Source organism: Triticum dicoccoides, chromosome 5A (genome assembly GCF_002162155.2).
Source record: "Triticum dicoccoides isolate Atlit2015 ecotype Zavitan chromosome 5A, WEW_v2.0, whole genome shotgun sequence".
Taxonomy (NCBI): domain Eukaryota; kingdom Viridiplantae; phylum Streptophyta; class Magnoliopsida; order Poales; family Poaceae; genus Triticum; species Triticum dicoccoides.
The window spans coordinates 107667112-107680000 of record NC_041388.1 but is presented as its reverse complement, the minus strand read 5'-3'; positions in this window follow the sequence as shown (position 1 = coordinate 107680000).

Here is a 12889-nt window from a genome sequence, read left to right as displayed (position 1 = left end):
GTAGACATGGGTGATTATGTCGATGGTGTCTTGTTGCACCAGGCGCTGCACGGCGAGCGCGACCTCGAGGTGGACATTCTCCGGTGCGGTGGCGGGCAGTCGCAGGGCCACCAGTGCGTCGAAGAGGTTGTCACCATAGTGGACATTGAGGGTGGCGAGCATCACAGAGCCTGGGCGCGTCGGCTGGAGGCTTACGTCAAAGTCGTCCGCAAGCTTCTTGACGATGGTGAACTTGTCGAGGAAACCGACGAGGACCTCGTCGAACAAGGAGACGAAGCTGTCGTCCAAGTGGCCCCACGCCCTGGCGGCCTCAAGCAATACTACCTGGAGATGTTCCTCGGTGTCGGGCCGCAGGCCGGCTTCGTGGACCATCTGGCACAGCCGGCTGATGCTCGCGCTCATCGCCTCCATGGGTCTAGCTTAGCTTCTAGTCAACTGATCTTGCGATTCGAGTGATCACTCTTGCCCTTGGTTAGCATGCATAGGTGCGTAGGATTTCGTACTACTCCTCGGCCCTCTACTGCACCTGCCTTTGGTTGTATGATAGGTGGGCCAGCCACCCCCTGGGCCCACGTGTCATTCACCCAAAGGCAGTTGCCGTAAGTCAATGAAGTTGCGTCCCCCTCCGTGCCGGTGCAGTATAGTCATCTCACCAGACCTCTAGTTGGGGCCAAATGAGAGAAGTTTGATGTTTACTGGTTTGTTGGTCCCCTTTGCATTTTGCGCCAAGTTTTGACCTTTTGTTTAACTAATAAAATGTTAGTGCATGTAAACAAAAGTGTTGTGTAATTCACCTTATGAAAACCAAATAATCCCAAAATACTTAGGCACGGTGCATTAACTCCCTCCTTGTTTCTTATTTCGTGACATATCAACCAACGAGAGATGTGGGCCGTGCATGCTTTCAATGACTTGAGACTACCAAACATGACATGCAGTGTTTAGTTCATTGCATGTAATCCTATTAGTACTCTAGTTAGCAAAAAAAACATTAAGTTCTCTCGCCGATAGGAATAAAACACCATGTATTTATTTACAGAGGGAGTAGTACATTTTTTGTGACATGCATTACTAGATATTGCTAGTCAAATACTAAAATCTAGATGGACGTGGTGGTACTCCTAAATCTAGACGGTGGTGCTACTAGTACTAGTAGTAGTACTACCAATGTAGTAGTAGGAGTACTAGCACTGTACTACCTGTTGGTCAAATTATGACATGCTGCTCCTCACAGTGAAGTGACAAGACCCTGCGCTGGAGATGACACCTGAGTATAGGCACCGTGTTTGGCATACCATAGTCAGCCTTACCATTTGCAGTCACTATCATCATGGCTGTAGAGCTAGCCTGCTTACAACTAGCCCTGTTTGATATAATTTCCCATGTGTAGATGCCCGTGCATTGCACGGAACACCAAGATTGGGGGTGGACGGCTCCGGCAACGGCCATCGCGCCAGATTTTTCCACGGCCTTCTAGATGTGGTCGGGAGGAGATAAGGTTGATTGTGCGAGACAAGGAGTTGTTTGTAAATAGGGAACAAGTGCGGGCATCTCTTTGCAAAAATGGAGAAGCTTGGTTTGTATGCGTCAGATCTAGATCCGACGGCTATTGGTGAAAGATGGGAGGCACAACATCATCACCAACTCAGGACCTGTTTGATTCGCAGGATTTTGAAAACACAGGAATAGGACACGGCAATATTACAAGTTTCAAACTGATATTACAAATGTTAGGAGTAATGCTGCACCTACAAAGAGGGAATTACTAGGAAGTTTACGTAAGAACTTTCGTTACTTTAGGTGGATGCAGTATTATCGTACAAACTAAAATCCACCGCCCTGACAAGTCACTAATGGGCAAATAAGTTTTCGAGTCTCTGGCCACTTGATGTTTCAAAAAAAAATCAGCTTCTGCGGAGACTTTGTCATTTAGGCTTAGACGCTTGCGGTGATCAGCACGCCATTCATTGTTGCGCCAGAGAACGCCAAACCTCATTACCTTGAGCACACTTGCCTCCAGAACAAAGAACCTGGCCAATTTAATCTCAGATGTGCTGCCTCGGTAGTCGATCAAATCGATTTTTGTAAGATGGAGATCAAGGCATTCGATGAGATTTTTATAGTGCAGCACATTTTTCACTTTCGGGTCTTTTTTATCTGCAAAAGAAGAGAACATATTAGAGCAGTTGGCTGCATAAGATTGTCGTGTCATCAAGAGGTACCAGTATGATTCGCTCATACGATAGGGTTGGCTGGCTAGTGATATTTTTCACTACAAAATTGGAAGAGTAAACCAGGACGGAGGTAGTACTTGCTCTTAGGGTAACCATAGAGTTACTGGAGTAGTCTAAGTTACTTTCCCCTATGACTGAACTTGGCTACTATAGTAGTACAGCATAAAAACGATGCAGGTGATCACGTGAGAAAAAATACTAAAAAACATTTCTTTCGGTGTAGTGCGTCGATGCAGTTTTGAACACTACACTTGTCGTCGTAATTTTGGAAAATTACGAAAAAATTGAGCTACATTGTGATTACCATTTACTTATAGCAAAGAAGTTTCACCTCGATGAGTAGCTTCTCCGTGTACAGAAAGCATGTAAGGAATCCAACAACTTGATCTAGATTGGGGCCGATGGATTTTAGTGCTAAGATCTTCACTGTGCACATGGACTGGGTCAAGCTTGTGGGAATCATTTTCTGGAAGACGGTCGTAAATACATCAAGAAAAATTAAAAAAATGTGAATTTCAAGAAGACGGAGAAGAAGATGAGTGGTGTACCTGATGAATACACCAACGCTGTCAATTTCGGCGCGTCAATGACCCTGATTTTTGTTGGACCTTCTAGATCCGATACAAGCAATCTCTCAAGGAAAGGCGCATTCTCAATGACCATAACATGGAACAGCTGGAGTGATCTCTTCCCAATTGACGTCTTGTTGCGGGGCCAGCAAGACACATAAATCCATCGGAGATTCATCAAGGCGATGTGGAGGCTAATGAACCCGTGGATCTTCTTAAGACGAAGGTACTCGAGCGCAGTACAGCTGCGGAGCAGGTGCTCCATAGCCTTCTTCGAGATGACAACGTTGAAGAGGTTGAGCTGCTTGAGTTGAGGGAGAAGAAGGGCGGGCGCGGCATTAATCTAGGGAAGATAGCCAGAGCTGAAGCTGGCGCGGCGCAGCATAGGCATGAGGCAGAGCGCGGACGGCGACAGAGAGCGACACCGTCCAGCTTCAAAGCTGAGCTCCTCGAGCTGATCTAGGGCGGGGGATAAGAACCACTCGTCGAACTTGGGTTGGACCTTGCAGTTGGTACTGAACATGCGGATGTCAAGGCATTTGGCTGGCCCAGGGTGCGATGAAAGGATCTCGGAGACTGCGGCCATGCGTTTGCAATCCCCGTCGCAGAGGAAGCTGTCGACAGTGAGGTTGAGAGGGACGCAGTGCCAGAGGGGGCGCCACCACCGGGAGAGCAGGGCGGTCTGCACGGCAGATTTTGTGGGGAGGAGGCCGATGATGACGAGCAGCATGTCGTCGGGGAGGCTGCTGATGAAGTCCAGGCTCGCCGGATGCGGTTTTGGCTCAAGCCGCCTCCGCTTGTTGGCTGCCTCGCCGTCCATCTCACCCGGCAGCGGCGCCGGTGTACACGTGTGCTAGTGTGTGTTGTGTGCTGGGTGTGCGCGAGTGCGTCCTTCTGTGCATGCTGCTGCGCAGTGGTGAATTGTGCGTGAGTGCATCCTTCGCGCGCAAGAAGTTTGTCCTCAATGTTCCCTCAATTTACTAGCATGCGGGGTGCTACCCCGAGTGGTTTCAACTTTGTTTACTTCACCGCGTGTCAGATGGGCCTCTAGTTTACTTATTTTCACCCACTGCCACATGGGCCAGCACACGAAGATACAGAGCACGAGCTGACAAGGCAGCATGTGGATTGGTTGACCGGTCAACTAAACAATATACGGAGCTATACGCTAACACAGTGAGCGTATAATCCGTTAGTATAGAGATTTCGAGTGAGAGGGGAGGCCCGTGAGAGATAGCAGAGAGAGAGAGAGAGAAAGAGCTACTCCCTCCGTTCGATAATGTAGTTCCAACATTTTTATTAAGTCAAACTTTTGCAACTTTGACCAAGTTTATAAAGAAATTACTTATATCTACAATACCAAAGATAAATGATAGTATGAAGTAAGTACATGTTGTGATGAATCTAATGATCATTCCATATGTAAATGTTTTTCTCCACATATACTTGGTCAAACTTTTCTGAGGTTTGACTTTTCAAAACATCCATATGCTTATGGACGTGATAGAGTCCCTAACTAGAGAGAGAGAGAGAGTGAAAAAAGTGTGCGTGCGTGTGTGGAAGAGACATGGACAACACACGATAAAAGTAGAGCAAAAGCGTGCGTGTCTTATGCAAACATATCACACATGCATCTTCGACGACGGAGGCAAGGTGAGGAGATAGTGTGTGGTTGTTTGGAACCGAGAGAGCAAGACCCCTAGCACGTGGCCAAGAGGGGTCTGACAAACAAGGGAGAGAGGTCGAGAGAGACATACAGAGAAAATGCAGACATGGGGAGGAGAGAGTGTATGTTTGTCATAGAGAGATCCCCTGGAGATCGTGATGGGACTACATGGGTGGGAGATCGAGTGACAAGGTGTGTGCGCGATAGAAGATACCCCAAGAGATATCAAGATAGACATATGGATTGAAGGAGACAATACATGTGTTCCTGATGGCTAGTAAGAGATAATCATACTCAGGAGGGGGGAGTGCTTGCGCCTATGATGGAGTGAGGGATTATGGTACTTAGGGGGGTGTGTGTCACATGGAGAGAGAACAAGGGCGGAGAGTGTTGGATGGGTCTATATGTATAGCGCGAGCGAGACATGTGTATGTGTGAACCAGGGAGATATATGGCTAGTTTGGCTTGCGTCCTGAGCATCTTTTGCCTGGCCTGGGTTGTGGCTGGATTTCATGCACGCTTGTTTGGTTGCTACCCTGTGAAAAAGAAAGCCCGCCTGGCCTGGGTTCCCTTGCAATTTAATTAGCCTGGCTGAACTCAAGACACTGCAAGTAGCCTGGCCCAGGCGACCGATTTCGAACACCTGGCCGTGCCTGGTCATGTGGCCACGAGGCTAACAACAACATGGATGGATATTAGCATCAAATAATTGATGCATGGATTGATTGATGGGACGTTGATGCTTTGCCTGGCCCAGGCATGAACCAAACGCTTCAGCACCACACAAGCCTGGCCAGGCAGAAATATTTTACATCTCACGTACACACCAGGCAGTATCGGCCATCAAGGCATGAGGGTCAGGTCACGAACCAAACTGACCAGTAAAGTTTGAGAGAGATTGAGGAGCCCCGATAAGGCTGAGTGGTGCGTCAGATAGCTGAGAGGGGGAAAGAGATATTCCATCCGCTCGATAATGCAGTGCATGTAATTTTTTTAGAAGTCAAACTTTGGAAACTTTGATCAGGTTTACGCGAATGTTATTTATATCTACAATACCAAAGATACATCATACAAAACTACATCTCATGGTGAATCTAATGGTATATGTTTGCCGTACTAGATGTAATTCTGTTTCTCCACGTACATGGTCAAACTTTGTGATGTTTGACTTATTACTAAATCTATATGCTATGGACCGAGGAGAGTGCCTCGGTCGAGACAGATCAAGCGCGTGTGAAGGAGAATGAGTAAGTGTGCAAAAAGAGTATGTGTGTGAAACAGAAAGTGACAACAAACGATAAATTAGAGAGAGAGTGTGTTTTTTCGTTTCTTATGCGAACATATCACGCATGCATCTCCGAGATGGAAAAACGAGGCGAGGAGATACATGAAGATAGCTAGTGTGTGATTGTTTGCAACGGAGAGAGACACCCCTGTAGCACATGTCCAATAGAGCTCCGACCAACAAGGAACAAAGGTCGAGAGGGACACATGGATGGCATGGACGCATGGGGAGGGAGAGAGGGTGTGTTTGTGATAGAGAGATCCCGTCGAGATCGTGAGGGGACTATATGGGTGGAAGATCGAGGGAGTGCGTGTGCGATAGAAAGATGCCCCGAGAGAAATCAAGGTAGACCATGCACATGTTTGTGATAGAGACTAAGATTAGCTAGTCATATACATATAGGGGGACTGTGTGTGCCTACAATTGAGTGAGAGACCATCATACTTGGCTAGATGGGCATGAGATTGTGTGTGTGCGCGTGTGAGATGGAGAGAGAACAAGGGGGAGAGGTAGAGTTTTAGATGGGCCTATCGAGTGCGAGTGAGATATGCATTTGTATGTGTGACCCAGGTGGATGGAGAGTTTGAGAGAGGGGGGAGAGCTCCGAGACGACATAGTGGTGCGTGAGAGAGTTACGGGCAAAGAGCCAAGGAATTTGTGAGCGTACGATGAGTGCACCCAAGATATCTAGCTTGGACTAGCTAGAGTATCATACATAGTGTGCGAGAGAGACCTATAGATGGTGTATATATGCGTGCGAACTAGAAAGACCCCCCCCCCACACACACACACAAAGAGAGGGACAAATGGAGAGAAAGGGAGAGGGACCAACAAGGTTTTTGTGTCGGATGCGTGCGACAGAATTGAAGATTGTCGGCGAGAGAGAGAAAGAGACAAAGAACAGGAGTCCGGGAGAGGGGGAGGTCGCGTTTTATGCATCAAAGACTGATATAAACCATGTTTCGATATAATCTTGCATTCAAATATTTAAATTGGAGAACATGTTGTCTGCAATCCACACATGAACGGATATATGCGTATATCAAACAAGTTCATTAATTTGACTTTCAACATGTTCATGGAGTACTATAATACGGTACAACATGCTACTCGATTGAGGTGTTCAATTTTGGATTTAGTTCACTATTTTGACCTACTGAACGAGCTATTTCATTGAATCGAGATATTTCATTTTGGGTTTGATTCGCGTTTTTGAGTGGGTCAACTATTTGTAATATAGTAAATCGCTAGCAACGAGCATGTAAAAACACATTACTCCCGAGCATCATCTCTCCATCTAAAAAAGAAGTGGCAAGCTAATATTTCAAAATTTGATCCGAATCGACTTGGTAAGGTAGACGTGGATGCTCGTTCTCCCAAAATTTGAACGAACTGTTAAACATCCTCTCTGCTCGGTGGAATTCGCCCGAGCAAATAAATAGGAGACGCGAAATTACCGTCCTATGTGGGACACGTATCAATTGGCCCTTTGTACATCGAGGGTAGGTTCGTAACTTCATCCAAGCACGCCTTCTCCTCGGCCGAAATGACATGTGCAGAATAATTCATAAACCATGGTCGACAAAACACGCTCTCCTCACCCGAAATAGCTCGCGCCCACTATTTCAAAACACGCTCTCCTCGCCTGAAATCGCTCGCGCCAACTATAGTTCCAAACACGCCCTCCTCGCCCGAAATCGCTCCCGCCCACTATTTGTGGAGAAGCAAAGTTACTCTACTATCCCCGGCCCTGAGTACACAGACCCAAGCCGAGAAGCCTATAGGCAAGGGTAGAACTGTAACTCCCCCTCACATTTCAGACAAATGCGTCCGTAAGACATGGTTCCACTCCCCTCCCAATTCCCGCCCGCCCGCCCCCATTCATACCTCGTGGGCGCCAAATCACCTTCTCCCAGGGAAGCTCCCTTCTCCCGAGCCGCGAAACCTCAGCCCCACCTCCATGGCGCCCCCACCGCACCAATTTCACAGCCGCCCTCCTCCCTAATGCCGGAAACGGTGTCCATTTGCCGTCATGCACTAGGCCGTGTGCCTCTTACTCTGTTCTGCTGGTGCTGCCTCGACGACGGCCGCGTGAACCGTACCGAAGCCGATTCACCCCTGCCGTTGTTCACGGCGCTGGAGCAGCTCCAACTTCGGATCCGTCTAGAGTCATGGCGCCGCTTCCGTGTAGCTGTCGACCGTCGCGACATCGCTCTTTCCCTACCGCCGGTCGCCACCGCAGCTATGCCGGCCTCACCGACTCGGCAGCTGGACCTGCCTACTTCACCATGACGCCGGATAGGTCGCACCCTCATCTCAAATCACTTTATTTAGGCCTCAGTTGTCTAAATTTTTATTCTGGGCCAATCGATTCCAAATGGGAAGCAGCACCCCTCGAGGCGGCGGAGCTCCTAGGATGCCGGTTGGCTGGTGTCTAACGTAAGGGTGCGGGGCCGCAAGTTTTCCGTGGAAGCATCTCTTAGATGGCTATCTTTTAGAGTTGCATGGGTTGAAGGTACTGCCGCCGCCGGATTTGGATGACGGGGAGTCTTTGTGGATTGGCCCGGGGGCGGCCCAACCACGGCAGTGCGGTGGGGCGGGGAGCAGGGTTTTGGCCGGGGCCACGGACAATGGAGGCAGGCTGCTCTGCCATTGGTCGCTGGCTCTTCGGGGAAGATTCCGAAGAGTGTCAGTCGGGAGGCACAAGACGGCCAGCCATCCGGCATATATCGGACAGTACCAAAATAAAATAAAATTGTGTGACCCCAATTTAGTCTTCAGTCAACAAACATGTGACCACTCTCGTACCTTGCTGTTGATCTCTTAGTGTATTTCTTCAGATCAAAGAGATATGTCGTTCTTAACATTATGCGTTATCTGCATCTTCAGATACACCATCTTCCGACTGACCGCAGCTGCTCCAACAAGGGAAGCATACACCAGAAGGGAGCTATAGTCCCCACTCAACAGTTCCCTGCATGGAATGCGCATGCCCAACATGGACAGCCACAACAACTGCATGGCCATCGACAAGTCAGCACATGATGCTCACTCCTATGGATGGTAGCCAGATAGGTTGTACCCTCACCTTGCTTGTGTGCAAAATTTATGGCTTTGTTATTCATCTAAGCATGGAAAATAGATCATCACATTTCACTTTATATTCATGCTGATCTCTTACGGGTCTTCTTCAGGAGTTAACGATGTTCCATAGTTCAGCTAAGATACTTTTTCTTTAGGTAACATTGTTTCATAGTTATCATCCATCAGCCAATGCTATCCCACAGGCTGGTGATTATAGTATTATACCACTTCTAGTATTACCTATGTTGTTATATAATACTTTTGTGTGCCATCTAGTTAATCTTGAGTACAAATGATACAAATTCTATAGCTTTCATCTGTGTTCTCCCTTTAGTTTATGAGACCTGTTGCTGCTAGTTAACCCCAGTCCTACTATTTATATCATCTCCTACAGGCACTCATTACATAAATCTAACTACTAGTTGTCTTCCATGCATGTCAGATATAATTGCACACACTGATATATCCACAAGAACCTCACGGAGCAATGTAAAGGCCAATAAACTTGATGTCAATGATACCCAATATGATGGAACATGTAAAGGCAGTTCTTCAGAAGACTTGCAGAAAGATGATGAATCCTCTTAACCCCACAAGGTCCTTGCTCCAACTTGGCCTGTGATATGGGTACAACATGCATATAATGTCCTGGAGTGTATCTACTATGTTGCAATGACATGTGCTTAGCATGCTGATCATGCATGTAAATATGTCATGCCTTCCTGTTTTTCAGTACCTATTCCATTAATGATAACATGTTTTCAAATTCAAGTACTGTCATTCTACTCTATCGCAATGCCATCTTCTTAATTTGGACATCATGCTTCTGAATATATTATGCGTTGTTATTCATCAGTATGTACTTCATCTGTCTACCATACCATGTTTTTTTACATTGAAGTGCCGTTCTAGTGCTCTGTTGCAATGCCATCTTATTTTCCCAATCATACACGTGTATGTTGCCTTAGTTATTTCTGTACGTATTCCACTAGCATACAGTTTTAAATTCAACTAGTGTTTTTTTGCTGTGTTGTCCTGTCGTATCCCTAGCTCTTACACCATACTCCCTCCGTCTGGATTACATGTTGCCGAAATGGATAAAAAAGGACGTATCTAGAACTGAAATACGCCTAGACCCATCCATTTTTTCCGGATGGAGGGAATACATGTCAATATGTCATGCCTTTCTATTCTTCAGTACCTATTCCATCTCTCTGCTGTCGCATGTTTTATAATTAAAGCACCATTCTTCTATACAAGGCATGCAAGGGGAAGACGACTATGTTAGAATCTGAAGGGTTACAAACCAACTCTAGTTTTTATAGATACTGCTCCAGCATAGAGAAACCCAACTCCTATTGATAATAAGCAGATTCCAGTGGCCAAAGAACTAGTCCGCTCCAATCCAGCAAAAATATGTCAACTCAATTCTAAGAAGCGTGTGCATATCCTTGCGTCATGAAATTTTATAGCATGCTGATCATATTTTCTACATGTTTCTTACCCATCTCTCTTTTAGAAAATAAGCTTAACAGATAGAAGAATTTCTGCAATGGTATCGTTTATGAGGAAAGATTCTTGCAGGAATTCTCTGTGCTCCAATGTAGATGTAAGTACCTGTTGTATATCACTATATTTTTTACATCAGCATGTATTTTGTTAATCGGCGTGAATCCAACCTTTATCTGATCTAAATTTAGTTGTAGCAAAATGTATGATTAAAGGCCACAATGTTGATTTTTGCAAGGAAACTGTCTGGTAGTTTTGCATCATGAGTTGCATGAGTGTACAATCTCATATCAGTGGGTTTGAATACTTTGGTTCTGTAATGGGGTTTTCAGTGTTTTTGTTACTATGTTGCCCTGTCGTATCCCTATCTCTTACATCATACTCCCTCCGTCCAGATTAAATGTCGCAGAAATGGATAAAACTGGATGTATCTAGCACCGAAATACGCCTAGACCCATCCATTTATTTCCGGATGGAGGGAATACATGTCAATATTTCCTGCCTTTCTATTCTTCAGTACCTATTCCATCTCTGATGTAGCATGTTTTATAACTGAATCACCATTCTTCTATATAAGGCATGCAAGGGGAAGACGACTATGTTAGAATCTGAAGGGTTACAAACCAGGTCTTTGCAAAAGATCCAAACGCCAGGAGATAATAAATGACCTCCATTTTTCATAGATACTGCTCCAGCACAAAGAAACCCAACTCCCACTGATAATAAGAAGATTCCAGTGGCCAAAGAACTAGTCCGCTCCAGTCCAACAAAAGAATGTCAACTCCATTCTAAGAAGCATGATCGTATCCTCGCATCATGAAATTTTATAGCATTCTGATCATATTTTCTACATGTTTCTTACCCATCTCTCTTTTGGAAAATAAGGTTAAATGATACAAGACTTCCTCCATTGGGATCGTATTCGAGGAAAATATCTTGCAGGAATTCTCTGTGCTCCAATGTTGATGTAAGTACCTGTTGTATATCACTATATTTCTACATCAGCATGTATTTTGTTAATCGGCGTGAATCTAACCTTTATCCGATCTAAAATTAGTTGTAGCAAAATGTTAAAGGCGCCAATGTTGTTTTTTGTAAGGAAAACTACCTGGTAGTTTTGCATACTGAGCTGCATGAATGTACTATCTCATATCACGCACATTACTGAATTGTAGTACTTCTCTGGTTGCCCATTCATTCATTGTGTCAATGTTGCTTTCGTATTACCTTACCTGGCTGATGATAGATGTGCCATATTGTGTTAATTTCGTGTAGGCTAGTTGCCCAAACGTTCGTTGTGTCAATGTTGCTTTCCTATTGTTTGACTTGGCCAATGATAGCAATGCTAGTGTGTTAATTTTGTGCAGGCTGCTGAAGATAAGAAGACAAACTCTAAAAATAGCAAGGCAACCCCATTGTTTCCTTCCAGTAAATCTAGGCCAGGTAATATGGCAATAACTCATGATTAATCTGTTTGGTTCCCGTACTAATTTATGTTATGATGCAGTGGTCGAGACACTCTCCACTATCAATAATACAAGCCTGTCAAAATCGCCATCTAAATCTGTTCAATATCCTCTGTCTCGAATGCAATGGAATAAATGTATGTTTGTGAACCAATTAATGGCTGAAGCAACGATGGAAATGGTGGATGAATCAGAGGTGCAGAGTCGTGCGACACAACAAGTGATCAATGTTTTCATAGACAGTGTAGCAAAGCAGCAAGAACTTGACCACATGCTTATGGGCGTCATCTATGCTGAGGTCACAGATTGTGACGTTGTAGATGGTTAGGTTCTGCTCATTTATTTGCACTGGCAACAATCTTTGATTGCCCAGTGGATGTAATTTCCTGTAATATATGCTGGATGTGCAAAGTTATTCCCTGTATGTCGTACCTTTGCTTGATCGGTTCTGGTCCTGTGCATAATTGCTCGTCATAATGGGCTCCAATTATCTAATTTTGCCTAAAGACATGAATGAACTTTAGTGGGCCCATTAAGTAAATGGGCCATTACTAGGCCGAAAGTTAATGGTCGGCCCTCTTACCTCCCGGGTCGTTAACAGGCCGTTACTAAGTTTGGGCTACATATGGCCCAACTATACTGTAGGCCTTTAGCAGGCCGAAAGAGACAGCGGGCTTGTACTGGACCATGCAGAGCATGGGCCGCTAAGAGGCCGAAAGTCAGGTCATATTGTAAACAGCCCAACTGTGTTGTGGGCCTTTAGCAGGCCGAAAGAGAAACCGGCCTGGTATTGGACCATGAAGCGCATGGGCCGTTAAAAGGCCAAACCTAAGGTCCGACTACAAATGGCCCAACTCATTTATGGTCCGTTAACAGGCCGAAAGGCACACAGGGCCGGGAAGTGGCCCAACACTTAAATGGGTCGCTAAAAGGCCAAAACTCAGGTCCGACTACAAATGGCCCAACTGATTTATGGGCCGTCAACAGGCTGAAAGTGACACCAGGCCAGAAATTGGCCCAACACTTAAATGGGCCGCTAAAAGGCCGAAACTCAGGTCCAACTACAAATGGCCCAT